This window comes from Oryctolagus cuniculus, chromosome 2 (assembly GCF_051225735.1).
Source record: "Oryctolagus cuniculus isolate XC-2025 breed Fujian yellow rabbit chromosome 2, ASM5122573v1, whole genome shotgun sequence".
NCBI lineage: Eukaryota > Metazoa > Chordata > Mammalia > Lagomorpha > Leporidae > Oryctolagus > Oryctolagus cuniculus.
In genome coordinates, this window is record NC_142868.1 from 101,801,610 (window position 1) to 101,826,366 (window position 24,757).

At 38.5% G+C, this 24,757-nt stretch overlaps 1 long non-coding RNA gene across 1 annotated transcript in view; it reads left to right on the forward strand.

Moving 5' to 3' along the window:
• Positions 1 to 20,414, forward strand: part of LOC138848533 (uncharacterized) — a 32,406-nt gene extending 11,992 nt beyond the window's left edge. Inside the window, exons 2-3 of the long non-coding RNA XR_016229645.1 lie at positions 19,742 to 19,886; positions 19,973 to 20,414. This is a non-coding gene — a long non-coding RNA (uncharacterized LOC138848533). The remainder of the gene's footprint in view (positions 1 to 19,741; positions 19,887 to 19,972) is intronic.
• Positions 20,415 to 24,757: the final 4,343 nt, after the last annotated feature.

A 24,757-nucleotide genomic window follows, 5' to 3' on the forward strand; every position in this document is an offset into this window, starting at 1 on the left:
CGGGCTTCTCTCTCTCTGCTCACCTCTCAAAGGCGACCAAGACAAAGAGCAGGCGCCATCTTGGACATACGTCATAAGCAGAGTGACCTCAGGGCTGCACCGGCCCTGAGCCTAGCAGAAAAACCTGACTCTGGGTGGGGCGAATTAACAGATTAGGACCTAGTAAATTTGTGGTGCTACTGAACTGAGACTGTGAAAAAAGAGACGGTGGGGGAGAGAACTCATGGAATTAAAGTGAGTACTCTCCAGAGACGCTACAATTCCGTAACTTTGGCAACCCAGTGGGAGACTGAAGGAGAATTTGAGCCCACTCTGAGGGCAGAACAGATTCCCTGTGTGGTCCTTGGGAAAGAGCTTCTGATCTCTGACTCCTGTGGGTATATCATTTGCCTGCTAACTACCTCCAACTTCGTTCAGCTGTGCAGAATAACTTCCCTTTTGAATCAAAAAAAAAAAAAAAAAGAGAAAGAGAGAGAGAGAGAGAGGTTTACCACGCCTAACCTGGGAGTGTGACCTTTGGCACACCAAACAGAGCTCTCAGGCCACACCCATCTCAAGCCCTAAGGCTCCATCAAAAACAGACAGTCCACTTAATCTAGAGTCATAGTATAACAAGAAAAAGCACCACAGTGAAGAAACCAAACATCTCCAATATGCCAAATAACAAACGCAAAAACTGAGGTAATAAAAACAAGGAAGTCACCATGACGCCCCCAAATGAAAAAGACACCCCAATCACCCCAATTCAAGATTATGAAGATGATGAGATAGAAGACATGCAAGAAGCAGATCTCAAAAAAATTGATAAGAACATTAAGAAGTTCTCAAAAACAAATTCTTGAACTACAGAAATCCTTAATGGACAAGATAGAACATCTCTCTCGTGAAAATGAAATATTAAGGAGGAATCAAAATGAAACGAACAGTGAATCCATCTGGTCCTGGGCTTTTCTTTGTTGGGAGGGCCTTTATTACTGTTTCAATTTCTGTTTCAGTTATGGGTCTATTTAGGTTTTCGATGTCTTCCTGGTTCAATTTAGGTAGGTTGTATGTGTCCAGGAATCTATCCATTTCTGATAGGTTTTCCTGTTTGCTGGCATACAGGTCCTTGTAGTAATTTCTGATGATTCTTTTTATTTCTGTGGTGTCTGTTGTTACGTTTCCTTTTTCATCTCTGATTTTATTGATTTGGGTCTTTTCTCTTCTTTTTTTAGTTAGTTGGGCCAATGGGGTGTCAATTTTGTTTATTTTTTCAAAAAACCAGCTTCTCGCTTGGCTGATTTTTTGTAATGTTTTTTTGGATTCAATCCTGTTAATTTCTTCTCTGGTTTTAATTATTTCTCTTCTCCTACTAGATTTGGGTTTGGTTTGCTGCAGTTTTTCTAGGTCCTTGAAATGCGCTGAAAGCTCATATTTTTGGTACCTTTCCAATTCCTGGAGCAAGGACAGTCTATTCAATAAATGGTGCTGGGAAAACTGGATTTCCACGTGCAGAAGCATGAAGCAAGACCCCTACCTTACACCTTACACAAAAAATCCACTCAACGTGGATTAAAGACCTAAATCCACGACCTGACACCATTAAGTTATTAGAGAACATTGGAGAAACCCTTCAAGATATTGGCACAGGCAAAGAATTTCTGGAAAAGACCCGGGAGGCACAGACAGTCAAAGCCAAAATCAACTATTGGGATTGCATCAAATTGAGAAGTTTCTGTACTGCAAAAGAAACAGTCAGGAGAGTGAAGAGACAACCGACAGAATGGGAAAAAATATTTGCAAACTATGCAACAGATAAAGGGTTAATAACCAGAATCTACAAAGAGATCAAGAAACTCCACAAAAACAAAACCAACAACCCACTTAAGAGATCGGCCAAGGACTTCAATAGACATTTTTCAAAAGAGGAAATCCAAATGGCCAACAGGCACATGAAAAAATGTTCAAGGTCATTAGCAATCAGGGAAATGCAAATCAAAAGCACAATGAGGTTTCACCTCACCCCGGTTAGAATGGCTCACATACAGAAATCTACCAACAACAGATGCTGGCGAGGATGTGGGGAAAAAGGGACACTAACCCACTGTGGGTGGGAATGCAAACTGGTCAAGCCACTATGGAAATCAGTCTGGAGATTCCTCAGAAACCTGAATATAACCCTACCGTTCGACCCAGCCATCCCACTCCTTGGAATTTACCCAAAGGAGTTTAAATTGATAAAGAAAAAAGTGGTCTGCACCCTAATGTTTATTGCAGCACAATTCACAATAGCCAAGACCTGGAACCAACCTAAATGCCCATCAATGGTAGACTGGATAAAGAAATTATGGGATATGTATTCTTTAGAATACTATACCGCAGTAAGAAACAACGAAATCCAGTCATTTGCAACAAAATGGAGGAATCTGGAACACATCATGCTGAGTGAAGTAAGCCAGTCCCAAAGGGACAAATACCATATGTTCTCCCTGATCAGTGACAACTGACTGAACACCAAAAAGGAAACCTCCTGAAGTGAAACGGACACTTGGGAAATGGTGACTTGATCAGCATAGCCCTGACTGCTAATGGACAACTTAATATATTATCCCTCATAGTAATTTTTTTTTTCTGTTCTACTTAATATGACTGGTTTAATTCTGTAATTATCACACAATTATTCTTAAGTGTTGAAAATTAACTGAAATGTGATCCCTGTTAAACATAAAGGTGGGAATAAGAGAGGGAAGAGATGTATAATTTGGGGCATGCTCGGGCTGACTTGCCCCAATTGGTAGAGTTGGAAACATACCAGGGGATTCCAATTCAATCCCATCAAGGTGGCATGTGTCAATGCCATCTCACTATTCCAAGTGATCAATTTCAGTTCACAATTGATCATAATGAAAGGACTAATAGTCAAAGGGAGCACATAAACAAGTCTAGTATCTGCTAACACTAACCGATAGAATAAATAAAGGGGAGAGTGATCCAACATGGGAAGTGAGATACTCAGCAGACTCATAGAATGGCGGATGTCCTAAATAGCACTCTGGCCTCAGAATCAGCCCTAAAGGCACTCGGATCTGGCTGAAAAGCCCATGAGAGTATTTCAGGCATGGAAAGCCAAGGCACTCTGGCAAAAAGATCTCTGTGAGTGAGATCCCAGTGGAAAGAACAGGTCTTCAAAGAGGGAGGTGCCTTTCTCTGAAGGGAGGAGAGAACCTCCACTTTGACTATGACCTTGTCTAAACAAGATAAGAGTCGGAGAACTCAAGGGGCTTCCATAGCCTTGGAAACTCATGACTGGTGCATAGGGAGATTATTGATGCCATAAACAGGAGTGTCAATTTGTAAAGTCAACAACAGGAGTCACTGTGCACTTACTCCTCATGTAGGATCTCTGTCCTTAATGTGCTGTACACTGAGGCTTAATGCTATAACGAGTACTCAAACAGTATATTTCACTTTGTGTTTCTATGGGGGTGCAAACGATTGAAATCTTTACTTAATGTACACTAAACTGATCTTCTGTAAAAAAAGAAGAAGAAATTATCAATTCCCAACTTGACTCTCACTGGGATTAAACATGACAATAGGTCTGATCTGATTTCATCATGATTTAAAAAAAATCATCTATTATTTTTCACTTTATGTTTCTGTGTGGGAACAAACTGTTGAAATCCTTACTTAAGGTATACTAAGCTGATCTTCTGTATATTAAGATAATCAAAAATGAATCTTGATGTGAATGGAAGGGGAGAGGGAGTGGGAAAGGGGAGGGTTGTGGGTGGGAGGGACGGTATGGGGGGGAAAGCCATTGTAACCCATGAGTCGTACTTTGGAAACTTATATTCATTAAATAAAAGATAAAAAAAAACATGAAACGAACAACTAGTACAACAGGAAACTGTGATAGTGACAAGAAATCATAATGAAGTGAAGAATTCAATAGATCAAATGAAAAACACAATAGAGAGCCTTACAAGCAGAATGGGTGAAGCAGAAGAGAGAATATAGGACTTAGAAGACAGAGAACAGGAAAGGACACAGTCAGACCAAAGAAAAGAAGAGGAAATTAGAAATCTAAAACATATTGTTGGGAATCTTAAGGATACTATTAAAAAAACCAACATTCGGGTTCTAGGAGTTCCTGAAGGCATGGAGAGGGAAAAAGGATTAGAAGGCCTTTTTAGTGAGATATTAGCAGAAAATTTCCCAGGTTTGGAGAAGGACAGAGAAATCCTAGTACAGGAAGCTCACAGAACCCCTAATAAACATGACCAAAAGAGATCCTCACCACGACACGTTGTAATTAAACTCTCCACAGTGAAACATAAAGAAAAGATCCTAAAATGTGCAAGAGAGAAACGTCAGATTACTCTCAGAGGATCTCCAATCAGACTCACAGCTGACTTCTCATCAGAAACCCTACAAGCTAGGAGGGAATGGCGAGATATAGCCCAGGTACTAAGAGAGAAAAACTGCCAGCCCAGAATATTATATCCTGCAAAGCTATCATTTGTGAATAAAGGTGAAATAAAGACTTTCACAGCAAACAGAAATTGAAAGAATTTATTGCCACTCGTCCGGCCCTGCAAAAGATGCTTAAAGATGTGTTACACACAGAAACACAGAAACATGGTCATCAATATGAAAGAAGGTAAAGGAAGGAAAGCTCACAGCAAAAGATCACAGGGAATTCAAAGCATATAATAGAACTTATCTTTGGCAAATGGCAGGGCAAAGTTACCACTTATCATTAGTAACATTGAACATTAATGGCCTGAACTGTCCAGTTAAAAGACACCGATTGGCTGATTGGCTTAAGGAACAAAACCCATCTATTTGCTGATTACAAGAAACACATCTTTCCAACAAAGATCCATACAGACTGAAAGTGAAAGGCTGGAAAAAGATATACCATGCCAACAGAAATGAAAAAAGAGCGGGCGTAGCCATCTTAATTTCGGACAACATAAACTTTACCACAAAAACTGTTAAGAGAGACAAAGAGGGACACTATATAATGATTAATGGATCAATACAACAGGAAGATATAACAATTATAAATGTATATGCACCTAACTACAGGGCACCGGTTTATCTAAAAGATTTGTTAAGGGACTTAAAGGGAGACTTAGACCCCAATACAATAGTACTGGGGGACTTCAATACCCCACTCTCAGAAATAGACAGATCAACAGGACAGAAGATCAACAAGGATACAGTAGATTTAAATCACACTATAGCCCAAATGGATCTAACAGATATATACAGAACTCTCAATCGTACAGCTAAAGCATTTACATTCTTCTCAGCAGTACATGGAACCTTCTCTAGGATTGACCACATACTAGGCCATAAAGCAAGTCTCAGAAAATTCAAAAGAATTAGAATCATACCATGCAGCTTCTCAGACCATAAAGGAATGAAGTTGGAAATTAGCAACTCAAGAATCCCTAGAGCATACGCAAACACATGGAGATTGAACAACATGCTCCTGAATGAACAATGGGTCATAGAAGAAATCAAAAGAGAAATCAAAAACTTTCTGGAAGTAAATGAGGATAACAGCACAACATACCAAAACTTATGGGGTACAGCAAAAGCAGTGTTAAGAGGAAAGTTTATATCAATAGGTGCCTACATCAAGAAATTGGAAAGGCACCAAATAGATGAGCTTTCAATTCACCTCAAGGATCTAGAAAACCTACAGCAAACCAGACCCAAATCTAGTAGGAGAAGAGAAATAATTAAAATCAGAGAAGAAATCAACAGGACTGAATCCAAAAAAACACTACAAAAAATCAGCCAAACGAGGAGCTGGTTTTTTGAAAAAATAAACAAAATTGACACCCCATTGGCCCAACTAACTAAAAAAAGAAGAGAAAAGACCCAAATCAATAAAATCAGAGATGAAAAAGGAAACGTAACAACAGACACCACAGAAATAAAAAGAATCATCAGAAATTACTACAAGGACCTGTATGCCAGCAAACAGGAAAACCTATCAGAAATGGATAGATTCCTGGACACATACAACCTACCTAAATTGAACCAGGAAGACATCGAAAACCTAAATAGACCCATAACTGAAACAGAAATTGAAACAGTAATAAAGGCCCTCCCAACAAAGAAAAGCCCAGGACCAGATGGATTCACTGCTGAATTCTACCAGACATTTAAAGAAGAACTGACTCCAATTCTTCTCAAACTATTCAGAACAATCGAAAAAGAGGGAATCCTCCCAAATTCTTTCTATGAAACCAGCATCACCTTAATTCCTAAGCCAGATAAAGATGCAGCACTGAAAGAGAATTACAGACCAATATCCCTGATGAACATAGATGCAAAAATCCTCAATAAAATTCTGGCCAATAGAGTACAACAACACATCAGCAAGATCATCCACCCAGACCAAGTGGGATTTATCCCGGGTATGCAGGGATGGTTCAACATTTGCAAATCAATCAATGTGATTCACCACATTAACAGACTGCAGAAGAAAAACCATATGATTATCTCAATAGATGCTGAGAAAGCATTAGATAAAACACAACACCCGTTCATGATGAAAACTCTAAGCAAACTGGGTTTGGACGGAACATTCCTCAATACAATCAAAGCAATCTATGAAAAACCCACAGCCAACATCCTATTTAATGGGGAAAAGTTGGAAGCTTTTCCCTGAGATCTGGTACCAGACAGGGATGCCACTCTCACCACTGCTATTCAATATAGTTCTGGAAGTTCTAGCCAGAACCATCAGACAAGAAAAAGAAATTAAAGGGATACAAATTGGGAAGGAAGAACTCAAACTATCCCTCTTTGCAGATGATATGATTCTTTATTTAGGGGACCCAAAGAACTCTACTAAGAGACTATTGGAAATCATAGAAGAGTTTGGCAAAGTAGCAGGGTATAAAATCAATGCACAAAATTCAACAGCCTTTGTATACACAGACAATGCCATGGCTGAGGAAGAACTTCTAAGATCAATCCCATTCACAATAGCTACAAAAACAATCAAATACCTTGGAATAAACTTAACCAAGGATGTTAAAGATCTCTACGATGAAAATTACAAAACCTTAAAGAAAGAAATAGAAGAGGATACCAAGAAATGGAAAAATCTTCCATGCTCATGGATTGGAAGAATCAATATCATCAAAATGTCCATTCTCCCAAAAGCAATTTATAGATTCAATGCAATACCAATGAAGATACCGAAGACCTTCTTCTCAGATCTGGAAAAAATGGTGCTGAAATTTATATGGAGACACAGGAGACCTCGAATAGCTAAAACAATCTTGTACAACAAAAACAAAGCTGGAGGCATCACAATACCAGATTTCAGGACATACTACAGGGCAGTTGTAATCAAAACAGCATAGTACTGGTACAGAAACAGATAGATAGACCAACGGAACAGAATTGAAACACCAGAAATCAATTCAAACATCTACAGCAACTCATATTTGATCAAGGATCCAAAACCAATCCCTGGAGTAAGGACAGTCTTTCAATAAATGGTGTTGGGAGAACTGGATTTCCACGTGCAGAAGCATGAAGCAAGACCCCTACCTTACACCTTACACAAAAATCCACTCAACATGGATTAAAGACTTAAATCTTCGACCTGACACCATCAAATTATTAGAGAGCATTGGAAAAACCCTGCAAGATATAGGTACCGGCAATGACTTCTTGGAAAACACCCCAGAAGCACAGGCAGTCAAAGCCAAAATTAACATTTGGGATTGCATCAAATTGAGAAGTTTCTGTACTGCAAAAGAAACAGTCAGGAAAGTGAAGAGACAACCGACAGAATGGGAAAATATATTTGCAAACTATGCAACCGATAAAGGGTTGATCACCAGAATCTACAAAGAGATTAAGAAACTCCACAACATCAAAACAAACAACCCACTTAAGGGATGGGCCAAGGACCTCAATGGACATTTTTCAAAAGAGGAAATCCAAATGGCCAACAGGCACATGAAAAAATGTTCAAGATCACTAGCAATTAGGGAAATGCAAATCAAAACCACAATGAGGTTTCACCTCACCCCGGTTAGAATGTCTCACATTCAGAAATCTACCAACAATAGATGCTGGCGAGGATGTGGGGAAAAAGGGACACTAACCCACTGTGGGTGGGAATGCAAACTGGTTAAGCCACTATGGAAGTCAGTCTGGAGATTCCTCAGAAACCTGAATATAACCCTACCATTCAATCCAGCCATCCCACTCCTTGGAATTTACCCAAAGGAAATTAAATTGCAAACAAACAAGCTGTCTGCACATTAATGTTTATTGCACTTCAGTTCACAATAGCTAAGACCTGGAACCAACCCAAATGCCCATCAACAGTAGACTGGATAAAGAAATTATGGGACATGTACTCTATTGAATACTATACAGCAGTCAAAAACAATGAAACCCAGTCATTTGCAACAAGATGGAGGAATTTGGAAAACATCATGCTGAGTGAATTAAGCCAGTCCCAAAGGGACAAATATCATATGTTCTCCCTGATTGGCGACAACTAACTGAGCACCAAAGGGGAAACTTGTTGAAGTGAAAAGGACACTGTGAGAAACAGTGACTTGATCAGCTCTTGTCCTGATGGTTGATGTACAATATAATACTTTATCCATTTTAGTATTTTGTTTTTGTTCTAGTACCATTGGTTGAACTCTGTAATTAACACACTATTGTTCTTAGGTGTTTAAATTTTAACTGAAAAGTGATCCCTGTTAGGAATTTGGAAAACATTATGCTGAGTGAAATAAGCCAATCCCAAAGGGACAAATACCACTTGTTCTCCTTGATAGGTGACAACTAACTGAGTACCAAAAAGGAAAGCTGTTAAAGTGAAATGAACATTATGAGAAACGGTGACTTGATCAGCCCTCACCCTGACTGTTGATGAGCAACTTAATATGTTATCCCTCTTTGTATTTTTTTTTGTTTGTTCTACTTAATACTTTTGGTTGAATACTGTAATCAATACACAATTCTTCTTAAGTGCTGAAACTTAACTGAAAAGTGTTCACTGTTAAATATAAGAGTGTGAATAAGAGAGGGAAGAGATGTGCAATTCGGGACATGCTCAAGCTGACTTGCCTCAAACGGTGGAGTTAGAAACATACCAATGGATTCCAATTCAATCCCATCGAGGTGGCATGTACCAATGCCATCTCACTAGTCCTGGTGATCAATTTCTGTTCACAATTGATCGTAATGATAGGACTAAGAACCAAAGGGATCATATAAACAAGAAGAGTGTCTGCAAATACTAGCTGATAGAATCAAAAAGGGAGAGAATGATCCAACATGGGAAGTGAGATACACAGCAGACCCATAGAATGGCAGATGTCCTAAATAGCACTCTGGCCTCAGAATCAGCCCTTAAGGCATGCGGATCCGGCTGAAAAGCCCATGAGAGTATTTCAGGCATGGAAAGCCAAGACACTCTGGGGAAAAAAAAAAAAAAAAACTAAATGAAAGATCTCCGCAAGTGAGATCCCAGTGGAAAGATCGGGTCATCAAAGAAGGAGGTGCCATTCTCTGAAGGGAGGAGAGAACTTCCACTTTGACCATGACCTTGTCTAAATATGATCAGAGTCAGTGAACTCAGGAGGCTTCCATAGCCTTGGTAGCTCACGAGAAGAGCCTAGGGTGATTACTGATGCCATAAACAAGAGTGTCAATTTGTTAAGTCAACAATAGGAGTCACTGTGCACTTACTCCTCATGTAGGATCTTTGTCCTTAGTGTGCTGTACATTGAGATTTAATGCTATAACTAGTACTCAAACAGTATTTTTCCCTTTATGTTTCTGTGTGGGAGCAAACTGTTGAAATCTTTACTTAATGTATGCTAAACTGATCTTCTGTATATAAAGAGAAACGAAAATGAATCTTGATGTGAATGGAAGTGGAGAGGTAGTGGGAAAGGGGAGGGTTGCAGGTGGGAGGGACATTATGTGGGGGAAGCCATTGTAATCCATATTCTGTACTTTGGAAATTTATATTCATTAAATAAAAGTTAAAAAAAAAGTACTCATAAGAACTGTACCATTCACAATAGTTACAAAAAAAACCACCTTGAAATAAATTTAACCAAGATGTGAAAAATCTGTACAATGAAAATTACAAAATATTAAAGAAACAGATGAAGACTCAAAAAATGGAAGATGCTTGCATGTTCATGGATTGGAAGAATTAATATCATCAATATGTCAATTCTATCCAAAGCAACTTACAAATTCACCACAATCCCAAGAAAAATGCCAATGGTATTCTCCTCAGATCTAGAATAATCAATGCTAAAACTCATGGAAATAAAAGAGTCCCTGAATAGCTAAAGTAATATTGAACAATTGAAAAAAAAAACTAAAGGCATAACAATATCAGACTTCAAGGCCATTGTAATCAAAACAGCCTGGTACTGGCACAAAAATAGACATGTATACCAATGGAACAGAATAGAAGCCATAGAAACTAACTCACATCTATCATAAATTAATATTTTACAAAGAGCTAAAATCAATCCTTGGAGAAGGACAGTCTCTGTAACAATTGGTGCTGGTAAAATTAGTTTTACTCATACGGAAGTATGAAATAAGACAGCTGCCTTACAGCTTATACAAAAGTCAGCACAAAATGGATCAAAGATCCAAATCTATGACTGAATGCCATCAAATGACTAAAGAAAAACATCAGGGAAACTCTTTAAGTAATTGGCATAGCCAAAGACTTCTTGGAAAAGACCTAAGAAGCAAGGCAATAAAAGCAAAAAAATTAGGTGAACGCAATAATACGAAGCTAAGAAGCTTCTGTACTGCAAAGGAACCTTTGACAAAGTGAAGAGGCATCCAACAAAATGAAAGAAATTTGCAAATTATGCAATAAAGGATTAATATCCAGAATTTATTAAGAGCTCAAGAAACTAAACAACAACAAAACAAAAAATCCAATTAAGAAATGGGCAAAGGACACGTACAGACATTTTTCAAAGGGTAAAATGAAAAATGAAAAAATGCTCAGGACCAATAGACATTAAGATGCAAATAAAAAGTACAGTGAGAGGCCATGCTTTGGGCAGTGTGCGGAGTCACCACCTGCACTGTGAGCATCCCTATGGGTGCCAGTTTGAGTGCTGGCTGCTCCAATTATGATCCAGCTTCCTGAGAATACATCCAGGAAGAGGTTCATGGTCCTGGACCATGTGGGACATCCAGATGAAGCTACTGACTCTGCCTTCAGTCTGACCCAGTCCTGACCATTATAGCTATTTGGGGAGTAAATCAGAAGAAGGAAGGTTGTCTTTCTGTAACTCTGTCTTTTATGTAAACAATCTTTAAGAAAATAACCACAATAAGTTTCACTTCATCCCAGTAAGAATGGCTCTCATGCAAAAATCAAAAACCAGTAAGGTGGATCTGGGGAGAAATGTACCCAAATACACTGTTGATGGAAATGTAAACTAGTACAACCATTACTGGAGACAGTATGGGGATTCCTCAAAACTCGGACAATGTATCTACATATGACCCAGACATTCTACTCCTAGGAACTTACTCAAGCCAAATAAAATCTGCATATGAAACTGTTTTATCTCTATCCCCATGTTTAATGAAGCTCAGTTCACAACAGCTAAGATATGCCATCAAACCAGGTGTCAATCAACTGATGACTGGATAAACACAATGTGGTATATATACACCATGGATTACTATTCAGCCTTAATAAAGATTAAAATGCTGTCTTTTGCAATAAAATGGATGGGACTGCAAACCATTATGTTTAGCAAAATAAGTCAGTCCCAAAAAGACAAATACCATATATTTTTCCTGATTTATGGTAACTTATATACAGATTACAAAAAAAGAGAATGTATATGAGTGACAGTGACATTTTGAGATTTGATTATTGTTTACAGCTTTGTCTATACTCAAGGAACGGTGATTTTTTTCTACTTACTATTCATTATATTTTAAGGTGCAGGGTTAAGCTTGGGTTTAAAACATAAACTGAAAGTGTATTATAGTAAAATTTAAAAGAAAAAAAGAAAGGAGGGAGGGAGAGAAGTTGGAAAATTGGGTAGGAGAGAGTTTAGGGTGGGGTGTACCACTATGCTTCTAAACATGTATATATGAAACTCATGAAATTTGTTCATCTTATTTAAATAAAATATTTAAAAGAATCTTTATTTATTTATTTATTTGACAGACAGTGAGAGAGAGAGAGAGAGACAGAGAGAAAGGTCCTCTTTCTGTTGGTTCACCCTCCAAATGGCCACCACGGCTGGAACTACACTGATCCGAAGCCAGGAGCCAGGTGCTTCCTGGTCTCCCATGTGGGTGCAGGGGCCCAAGCACTTGGGTCATCCTCCACTGGCTTCCCTGGCCACAGCAGAGAGCTGGACTGGAAGAGGAGCAACCAGGACTAGAATCCGGCACCCATATGGAATGCTGGCACCACAGGTGGAGGATTAACCTAGTGCACCACAGCACCAGCCCTAAATAAAATATTTTAAGAAGAAAAGAAAATAAACAGAACAATTGGATTTTCAGTTGCATCAAAAGAAATAAAGTGCTTAGCACTAAACTTAACTAAGGTAAAAAATGATTCCAATGTTGAAAACTATAAAAGTTCACTGAAAGGAATTAATGATCACACAAATGAAAATATTATTCTGGGTTCATGGATTACAAAATGTACATAAAAACCACATGTTCCTAACTGATCCACAGATATATATGTTTATTTTAGCAGAAAATATTAACAACTATATAGAAAACTCATATGGAATGTCAAAGGATCCAAATACCCCAAATATAGTTGAAAATAAGTTCACAATTGGAGGACTCAGAATTACTGGATTCAAAAGAAAAAGTAATCAAAATGTGTAGTATTAACATAAAAACAGAGACACAGAACAAAGGAATGGCATGGAGAGGCTAAGGGTGGGCATTTGGCCTCTCAGTTAAGATGCTCATTAAAGATGCCCGCATCCCATATTACAGTGTTTCAGTTCAATTCTCAGTTCAATGTGAAACACTTGAGAATTAAAGAAAATGTGTTTATATTATACCTGTGCTTATGATATATAACTCCCAAAATAGTACAAATCACAGAATTAGCACTTAAATCATGGGCCAGTTAGGGGTCAGCAGACAGGCTCTTAAGTTTGGGCTTCACAGAAGAAAGTGAAGACCAACAAATATGAGAGGGTTTCACATATTCTGTGGAACATGAAATTAAAGTACACTAATTTTGGTTCAAAAATATTTAAAACCATAAATATGAGGGACCCTTACAATTCATAGGCAATGTTTAGTATGAAAGAATTATTTGGAGTTCAAGACATTTTTGCACCAAAATCAACCTACCATTTATATCCATACTTCTTATATGATATTGTCTTTTTGTTTGTTTGTTTGTTTTTGACAGGCAGAGTGGATAGTGAGAGAGAGAGACAGAGAGAAAGGTCTTCCTTTGCCGTTGGTTCACCCTCCAATGGCCGCCGCGGCCGGCGCACCATGCTGATCCGAAGGCAGGAGCCAGGTGCTTCTCCTGGTCTCCCATGGGGTGCAGGGCCCAAGTGCACTCCACTGCACTCCCTGGCCACAGCAGAGAGTTGGCCTGGAAGAGGGGCAACCGGGACAGAATCTGGCGCCCCGACCGGGACTAGAACCCGGTGCGCCGGCACCGCAAGGCGGAGGATTAGCCTAGTGAGCCACGGCGCTGGCCTATGATATTGTCTTAATTCAAATTAATCCCATATACATGTAGAGAAATACTTCATTTTACTTATGTGAAACAATTTAAAATATGTATTTATCACCAATTTAAGGTAAAGTATTGCCGCCTAATTGTTCCAGTTAGCACGACAAAATACCAATTCAGTTATTTAAAGATTATGTAAGTGTTAATAAAATACTTACAAAGACCATATTAGTAGTGATGCTAATTTTAATCTTTGACACCCTTTAACCTTATATACCAAGTAAGATGCTGTTCTGAGTTTGTTTCTTGTTGACAATAATTATACACACCTATGGACTACAGTGTTCATACATGTATGCATGGATCAAAATTATACTGATGAAATCAGGGTAAGCAACAATTTCCCCTCTCTGATTACATTTCAGGATCATAAAATTGGTACACTTTTTTTCTATTTGCTCATTGGTATTAATTACTCCAAGTCACTTTTACAAATTTCTTAATTACTTCAAAAGAAAAAAACACACAGAGATGCACACACACACACACACACAGTGAGAGAGAATAATCCCATCCACTAACTCATTTCACAAATTCCTAAAACATCTGTGGCTGTGCCAAATGACAACAATGATTCACATATGACACCAAATGCACAGGTGACAAAAACAAAAATAAGGAAGTAGGACTGAAAAAAAAAACCTTAAAATACATCTGCATACTAAAGGAAAGACTAAAAAGAGAGAAAAGAGTGGAAGAGGACATTGGCAAATCTCATATGATTAAGGGAGTAATACAAAGAACAGATACAATTCAAAAGCAAATAAAATAATCAATTTTTTCAATCAAGATATTCAAACAGCCAAAAGGTATTTGAAAAGGGGCTCAGCACTGCTAATCAAGACCACAATGGTTATCATCTCTCATATATAAAAATGGCTCATATATAACAAGTATGGAACTAGAGGTGTTGAAAAGGGAACACATAAATTGTGAGAATGTAAATTGGTATTTTCATTAATGAAAACACTATGGATGTGCCTCAAACAAAAATTAAAAAGGGACTAACAAATGATAAAGCATTCCCACTACTGGATATATATCCAAAGGAAATAAAATCACTATCTCAAAGATACACCTGCACATCCATATTCAGGTGAACATTATTCACAAGAACGAGGTATGGAAATAGCCACATTTCTGCCAACAGATGAACAGAGAAAACATGATATACTCACACAAAGAAACCCCACTCAACCTCAAATAGATGGTACCACTTTGTCACAACATAGGTTCAAAAGTATGAATGTGGACAGTAGGCTGCTTCCAATAAGACACAGAAAGATAAATACCACACAAGCTCACTTACATGTGGAATCTAAGAAAGTCAAAATGAAGCACAAAACAGAATGGTGGTTGCCAGGGGCTGAGTGTGAAGGAAACAGGAAGATGGTAGTTAAAAACATACATTTGCACTTATGAGATAAATTGACTCCTTGATACCTAACATCTAGCACAATATAATCAATATGAATATAGATACTCACAACTTGTTAAGGACTTAAATTTTTTTACAAACTATTAAAGTGATGGCTATGTTAGCTTGATTATGCTATCATTAAATAATGTACATGCACAAGGGGACACTAAAAGTTTTGTGAAAAATTAGATTAGCAGATAATGTGAATTTTCCATAAACTTTTAAATGCCCCTTCACATATCAAAACATCAGGATGCAGACCTTTAAGATATAAAAATTATGTCAACTAATCTCCAATAATAAAAACTATCTTATATTAAAATATAAATTAAAAATAGTGTAGGAATCTAGGCTTGTAGCTACATGATTGGGAAGGTTATCATACAATAGAAATATTTAAAACACTCATAAATGTGACTAGCTAAATTTTCTACTTTTAAAATTCAAAGACAAATGACAGCCTGTCAAAGAAATGTGTGAGAGCTACAATGATATAAAAGAACCAAATTACGGTGTCCTCCTGTCCCCCCAAAACTTAGACAAAAACCTTGAGCCAAATAGAAATGTTTTGTCCTTAACTTACCTAGTCTACGACACTGCTGTTGGCATCAGAAAATGAGCTCAGAACCCCTAGAAAGTGCTATGCCGAGAGGTCAGGGTCTGTGATCTGAGCCCCTGCTTCTGACATATTCATGAACCGGGGAATCAGGTCACCCTGGGGAGAACGGAGGCACCGGGGACCCCATAAACGACAGCGCCTCATCTGCATGAATGCCATTTGCACAGCCAGGATCGTCCCTGGCGATTACAGGTTCCCCCTTGCACAATCAAGGAAGACGTCAGGCTGCCACCACAAAGCTGCCCAGAGAAGGCTCCTGGGCTCCCAGGCAGAACCTCTGCCTGGAAGGGACAGGACTCCTGGAGTCCCGGGTGCCAGTCCATCCCCAGCACTGTGGACTGGAGGGAGCCCAAGGAAGTGCCAGCTGGCAGTGAGATGGGGCTTCAGATTCCAGAGACCTCTGGGAGGCCGGCTTTCTTAAGCAACTTCCGCCAACACCGCCTCCCCATCCCTGCATACTCACCCTACAGTCACCTTTCCAAGGCTTCTGAGTCATGCGGAATCCTGTGTCGAAAGGTGGTCAGAGAAGAGTAAACGAGTTATTACTGTTGGAATCTCCCAGCATCAGTTTCTCTTCAGACCTCTCTCCACTGCAGAACTGGAAGACAATTGTGGCGTCAGCATTCCGCGTGATTATGAGGCACTAACACCGCTGCTCCTGATTGGACAGTTTAGATAGCTGTGAGAGCTTCTTCCACAGCACTGACACATCTCTTCATGTCTTGAAAGGAATACATAAGAGACCAGTCCTGGGTTCTGTACCAAAACTGCGTTCTCCAGGTGCCACCATCCCCGGGGTGGGAGGGCTGTTCACCCCTGGTGCTGCCCCCTGCTTGGCTCCCTCCTGCCTCCCTGATTCCTGCTCCTGAGAGTGTCCTGCCTGGACAGTGCAGTAACCTGCTTCAAGTCAGCTACAACTCAATGGCTGCTTATTGGCTTCAGAGTCTTACATTTTCTCAGGATATGTGATGTATTTTTTGTTGATTCATTTTTTTTAATATTGATTTAAAAATGTTTAAGGACATCACATAATGTAGTCATTTCTCCATTTCTCTTGCTGATTTTTTTGTCGTCTGCCTATTGCCCTAAACATTTTCTATTTGTTTCTTGCTGGTATGTAGTGATATATATTTAATATTGATCTTTCAGAAAATCTCTTTTATCAGTGGTTTATGTTTATAGGTTTCATGGACATCACGGTAAATATGTATGTGGGGAGATAAAAGGAAATATACATTTGTTTATTCTCCTAATTTCTTCTAAAAGACATATTTAAAAGGCAGAGTTAACAGAGAAGGACACAAAGAGTGAGACCTACCACCTGCTTGCTCATCCACAAATGGCCACAATAGCTGGGGCTAAGACAGACCAAAGTGAGAGCTTTCATCTGGGTCTTCCCTGTAGGTGTCAGGGGCCCAAACATGTAATGCATCTTTTTCTGATTTCTCAGGCATGTTATCAGGGGGCTGGATTGTAAGTGGAGCATCCAGGACTGAAGTTGGTGCTAAAACAGGATGCCAGTATCAGAGGCAGCAGCTTACCCTGCTGTGCCACAATACTGGCCTGTATTCTCCTAATTTCCTTAAATTATGTTATACTTAAAGCAAAATTATCACATCAGTCATATATTCATATGTTGATTGTACACACAAACACACACACACTATATATATATATATATATAATGAATTTTAAGGGTCATAAATAAAATCATTTCCCTGAAAAATTCTCTATGTTATATGTATACCAATACATATACAACTAAATACTACTACTACTAAATTATGCTGTGATAAATATAAACATACGTTTATGTTTATATATGTTTGTATTAGGGGAAGTTGTTACCCAATGGATTAAGCTGTCACTTGGGAGCTCTGCATCCCATTTTGAGTACTGGTGTGAGTCCTTGCAACACTTCTTATGATCCAGTTTCTTCTAATGCACATCCTAGGAAGCAGCAGGTGATGGCTCAAGTTGTTAGGCTTTTGCAACCCATGTGTTAGACCTACATTGATGCCCAGGCTTCTGTCTTTAAACAGGGCCAGTCCCAGATTTTCTGGCATTTGGGGAGTGAACCAGCATTGCTGGTGTGAATATAAAAAGCATAGACCCAACATAGAAGGTAGTACTGAAAATCCTAGAAAACCTAAACTGAATTACCACATTATCCAGTATTTATCATAAATTCTGGTCCTAGGAATTCACCTGAAGAGGTAAAAACAGGAGCTGGAATAGATATGAACGCACACATATTTATAACAGTCTTACTTACAAAAGATAAAAGGTTGAAGCAACCCAAGTTTCCAGGAAAGGATGAATGGATAAGCAAATGGGGTATTTATATATGCATTATTTTTTCTGTACCCAGTACCACCCTGTAAGAGACTGAGCAAGTTATAAAGAGAAGAGGTATATTCTGGCTCACAGTTCTGGCTGAAGAATATGGAGCTTCATCTGTTGATGGCCTCCTCCTTGCTTTCAGATCCTAGAGCAGTGCATGGCACTGCATGGCAAGAGACAGGGAGCGTGCAAGAGTCTCCTTAGACTCTGTCTTTTCTCTAAATCCTAAGTACTCAATCATGGGAGATTTCCCTGATTCCCCACCTAATTCCAATAATCCCCCAAAGGACCCACCTCTAAACTCTATAAAGGTTCAATCCTCTCACTATTTCATAATGAGAATTAAACCTCTGAAAATTATTTTCAAGCCATAGTAATGCTGATGGTAGCAATGCAGTCCCCCAGCCCAGGGAAAGAGTAGTGTCCATTGGTATGCTGGTCCTGGGGCCTGGGGCTCCTGTTCCTACACTGTCACAGGAACATCTGGTAATGACTATGATGTAACAGCTTGGACAATCACTTGTGGGCCCTCAATTCCAGGCACTCCACAGCCCATAGCATGACTCTTCTTTGCAGAACATACAATCCAGAACTATCCAGCCACAGTCCATGGTGCTCCGCTGAGTAGGCTAAAAGCATTGCAGGCCAGCTCTTAGGGGCCATGTACACATCATCTTACCAGGCTACACTAGGTATGCCTGCTCAACAGTGCCCAAATATATGAGACACACCCCAAGGACAGAAACTCCTGTGCCAGTCTTTTGTTGAGTCTGCAAAGCTCTTCTAGTAATGCCAGATTCCACCAAGAATCCCTCACTCTGGCATCTGAGCTAGTGATGAGCCAGTGGAGGGAGCTTCTGGTTTCACAAAGAGAAGCTGCTTCCTGTGAGTGGCTTGGAGTGTAGCAAGGAGCTTGCCCTTTAGTTTGGAGTTGTGTTCTTCCCAAAGTCTGAAGTGAGCAACTTTTATGAGTGATATTTTAGTTTCATGGGGGAAGAAACCACTGAACTTTAAAAAGAAAATGTGGACGAATTCTCCACATAAATGAACATGTTAGACAGTATGCTACATTAAATAAACCAATAATAAGAGAAATATTGTATGACTTGACTTATATGAGGCACTAACATAGATGAATACATAGATATAGAAAGTAGACCTGTTATTGATTAGATATGTTGGTATAGGGGAACAGGGACTTACTGACTTATGGTTATAAAGACTTCCTATGGGGAATATAAAAAAATCCTTTAGGGAAATGGTGCTGATGTTTGCAATGCAATGTGATATATTTCTTGCCACTTAATTGTACACTTATAATGGTTTAAATGTTAGATTTTAGCATATATACCTATTGAAAACAATATAAACTTTAATTCATATTGACTGTCATTCTAGTACATAATCATAGTTATAATTAATACATATAGCCATTGCTCCATGCTCATCTAGAAGTGATTAGAAGTAGTAGGGTAATCTTTACAGTGAAAAAGTTTTCCAGGGGCTGGCAATGTGGTATAGTCAGTAAAGCCTCTGCCTGTGATGCCAGCATCTCACATTGCCATGGTTCCTGTCCCAGCTGTTCCAGCTCCCTGCTAATTTCCTGGTGAAAGGACTGGAGGATAGCCCAAGTGTTTGAGTTCCTGTTGCTCACATGGTTGACCTGATGAAGCTCCTGGCTCCTGTCTTTGATTTGGCCCAGCACTGGCCGTTGTGGCCATCTGGTGAGTAAACAGTGTATGGAAGATATCTCTCTGTCTCTATAAGACAAACTCAGTTTCTAATTTTTTATTTTTATTTTTTTTGACAGGCAGAGTGGACAGTGAGAGAAAGAGAGACAGAGAGAAAGGTCTTCCTTTACCATTGGTTCACCCTCCAACAGCCGCCGTGGCCGGCGCGCTGTGGCTGGCACATCACACTGATCCAAAGCCAGGAGCCAGGTGCTTCTCCTGGTCTCCCATGCGGGTGCAGGGCCCAAGGACTTGGGCCATTCTCCACTGCACTCCCAGGCCATAGCAGAGAGCTGGCCTGGAAGAGGGGCAACTGGGACAGAATCCAGAGCCCCGACCGAGACTAGAATCCAGTGTGCCAGTGCCTCAGGTGGAGGATTAGCCTATTGAGCCATGGCACCGGCTTCAGTTTCCAATTATTAGCCATTCTCCTAACATTAATGCCAATTGTATTCCACAAGTTGCAAAGAATGATGTAAGCCAGGTATTGCTGATGTAGTGAATTTCTTCAGTAATGTGGTATTATGCTGTTTTTCTAATGATTCTCATAATCTAATGAGTAATTTTGATGCCAAAAGTGAAATAAACACATATGCTTCATTTAATCAAAAATTTCAAAAAAAGGTTTACTGGTTTGGCAACTGTTCATCTATTTCATATTGTTGCTTTCCAAAAACATGGGACAAAAAGCAAAAAAGGATAAAAGAGAGTATATGAAACTTATAAACTTATACATATTGAAGAAAGCAACAAAGAAAAAACTGACAGAATGAGAGAGAATATCTGCAATCTGTATCTGGTAACTGGTTATGAGCTCAAGAAACACAACAGCAAAAAAGACAATCCAGTAAAGAGGTCAGCAACAGACATGAATGGACATTTTCCAGAGGAGAAAATTCAAGTGACCAACAGACATGAAAAAATGTTCAGGTACACTAGGCATCAGGGAAGTGCAATAAAAATACAATGAGGTGTCATCTCACTATCATTAAAATGGGTGTCATCCACTGCGTTGTGGCTCACTAAGCTAATCCTCCACTTTGCGGTGCCAGCACACCGGGTTCTAGTCCCAGTCGGGGTGCCAGATTCTGTTCCGGTTGCCCCTTTTCCAGGCCAGCTCTCTGCTGTGGCCTGAGAGGGCAGTGGAAGATGGCCCAAGTGCTTGGGCCCTGCATCCCATGGGAGACCAGGATAAGTACTTGGCTCCTGCCATCAGATCAGCGCAGTGCGCCAGCCGCAGCAGCCATTGGAGGATGAACCAACAGTAAAAGGAAGACCTTTCTCTCTGTCTCTGTCTCTCACTGTCCTCTCTGCCTGTCAACAACAACAACAAAAAAATGGGTGTCATCCAAAAATGAAATGATTACTCATACTGGTGATGTTGTAGAGAAGAGGACACCATAATACACTGAGATGTGGCTGCAAATTAGTATAACCATTAGGGAAAACTTTATGAAGACTCCTCCCAAAGCAAAAAATAGATCTATCATAGGATTCAGCTACCCCGCTTCTGGGAATATATAGATAGGAAATGGAGTCAGGGTATGAAACACATGCTTGTACTCCCATATTTATAACACCCAAATGCACAATGGAGAAGATAGGGAATCAACCTAGAGGTCCATTAAATGATAAAAGGATAATTAAAATTTGATATGAATACACATATAAGCATGTATATATATATTCAGACATATGTGATGGAATATTACTCAATCATAACAGTAATGAAATTCTGATATGTGCATCAATAAGGATGGAAATGGCAATGATTATGCTAATGAAGTAAAAAAGACACAAAAACACAATATCATGTTTTCTTATTTGTGGAAGTTAATATAGAGTATAGAAAATGTGTGGATGGCATGTTATTTGGTATATACATAGTTATAAATTTGGCTTTCACTGAGTTATACTATCTATGTATACCCTTCTTTTCACTTTATAATAAGTTAGTGATTACTAATTTATATAACATTATTATTTCATTTTTAACACAAAATAATATGCTTGAATGCATATATAATATTTACATATGAAGTGATTATGACAAAATAAATTTTGAATCTACAAATACATTTACAAAAATGCTTCTAGGAGCATGAAGAGAAAAATGAATGTCACAAAGTACCCATACATATGTGCAATTGTTATTAATAAAATCTTTAAAAAATAAAAAAATGAAAGTTGACTTTATTCATGGAATGCAAGAATGGCTCAGCATACAAAAATAAATGTATGCATCATATCCACAGAATCAAGAAGAAATCACATACATTATCAACTGATGCAAGAAGAATATTGACAAAATGTATCACCCATTCATGGAATAAACTGGAAATTTCTTACAGCAAATAGAAGAATGTAGAAAATATCTATAGTTAACATCATACCTGATTGTGTTAGGGTCGAGAAGCATCCGCCACCCAAGGAACGACTCCAAGAGACACTCTCATGCAATCAGCAAGGGGTTTATTGATCCAGCATGCTGGGGCTCTCTGAACAAGCAGGAACAGAGCAGCACTGAGAAGTCAAGGGTCAGGGTTTTTATAGGGTTTTCAAATTAGCATTTAGCAAATCATCTCACACTGCAGGAAGCACATTAGCAAATCATCTCACACCACGGGAAGCTCATTAGCAAATCATCTCACACCTTGGGAAGCTCATTAACAAATCAACTCACACTGTGGGAGTTCAAAGGACATCTCCTAGAATTGATTGGTGCATTAACTGAGGGTGAGGCAAGGGTTACACAGCTTCGGCCCCTTATCCTCACACAGGTGCAGCTGTAAAGATAAGGAACCAAAACTATACAACCCCTGCCCCACAGGGTCCCAGCTTTGGGGAAGGAGGTTTAGGCCTGCAATTTTCAAGCTCAATTCTTCAATTGTAAATAGTGAAGCTTTTCCACAAAGATAAAAATAAAAAAAATTTGTTTTTCCTGTTTGTCATCAAAATAGCAGTATTATGCCAGAACAAGTAAAACAAAAATATTCCCATACAAAACAAACAAAAAATTTCAGTGTCTTTACAGATGGAATAATCTTACTTGTAGAAAAGCCCAATTCATTGATAACAAGATAGTTAGATCTCAGAAATTCATTCAGAACACTTCAGGAAGAAAGAGCAACATGAAAAATCAGGTATATTCTTATTCATTAATATATGATGAACAATCTTAAAGTAAAATGTATAAAATAATTCCATTTAAAATGACATGAAATATATAAAATGCTTAGAAATTAATTTAACCAATGAGATTAAAGATTTGTTCACTTAAAACTATAAAATTAGGATGAAAGAAATTAAACAATACATCAGTAAATGGAAAGATATCCCACATCAATGCATTGGAAAAATTACTATTGTTAAGAAAGCAATACTGCCCAGTACAATGTACAGATTCAAAGTGGCTGTCAAAATTCAACTGAGTTTTGAAAGAAGGGAAAAGTTCATCCTACAATACATAGAGAATTTCAATGTAATCTAAATAATCAAAAACAGTTTTGAAAATGAGTAAAACTGGAGTACTGCTTATTTTCTAATTTTACAAAATGAAGAGGTAGACATTGTGGCACACTGGACTAGGCCAGTACTTTCAGTGCCCACAACCTGCATAGAAGTTCCTGGTTCAAGTCTTGACTACTCTGATTCTGATTCAGTTTTCTGCTAATGTGTCAAGGAAAACATCAGATGATGGCTCATGTACTTGCATCCCTGCAACTTGTGGGAGAACTAGATGGGATTTTCTCAGTGCAGATAAAAGGACACTATATTTTAAACCAGAGACATATAAGTATAGAAACTTCCCAGGAAAGATAAATAAAAAGATACAAACATCAGTATTATTGAAATTTTGGTTTCTAACTCCATTTTAATTCTTCTACTGGGTTTTAAAATTTAAATCATAAAATATTGTAAATCTATGTTAATAAGCACATGGTACACAAAGAAATAATCTGTGACATCAATAACATAAACATTAATGATGTAACATTAATTATCATGAATAAATAAGAAACTACAAAGACTGGAACATATGTATGTATATGAAGTTGTTAGTATCAGTTTAGCATGAATCATTACAATTTTAGAACAAAATGTATAATCTCCATAATAGCCATAAAATATTTTCTGTATAAAAAAGGAAATGAAAAAGTAATAAAAAATCAATTAAACATAAAGGAAACCAATAATGTAGGCAACACAGGAAAAGAAATTATAAGACCTGAAAACATCAGAAAACAACATGGCAAAACTAAGCACTATATTTTCATAATTAATTTGCCAGTACTTTGATAAAATTTACCAATGAGAAATGTTAGATAAAAATCAACAAAATTTAAACTACATAGTGTCTATAAAGGGCTCATTTCAATGGCCAGTGCTCTAATGTAGTGAGTAAAGCTGCTGCCTGAAGTCCCAGCTTTTCATGTGGGCACTGGTTTGAGTCCTGCCTGCTCCACTTCACATCCAGCTCTCTGTTAAGGCCTGGGGAAACAGTGGAAGATGAGTCCTTTGGCCCCTGCATTGGTGTGGGAGACTTAGAAGAAGTTCCTGGCTCCTGGCTTCAGATGGGTGAAGTACTGCTCATGACAGCCATCTGGCGAGTGAACCAATGGATGGAAGAGCTCTCTCTCTCTTTCTGCTCCTTCTCTCTCTTGTGTAACTCTGACTTTCAAATAAATAAATAAATCTTTAATAAGATAAAAGACTCACTTGATATAAAAACTTTCATATTTTGAAACTTAAAGGATAGAGAAATGTATTTCATGGAATTAGCAATCAAAAGAGAACAGAAGAGATTTTATCACTATAAGAAAACAGGATTGGTGGCAGCACTGTGGCATAACAGGTAAAGCCAC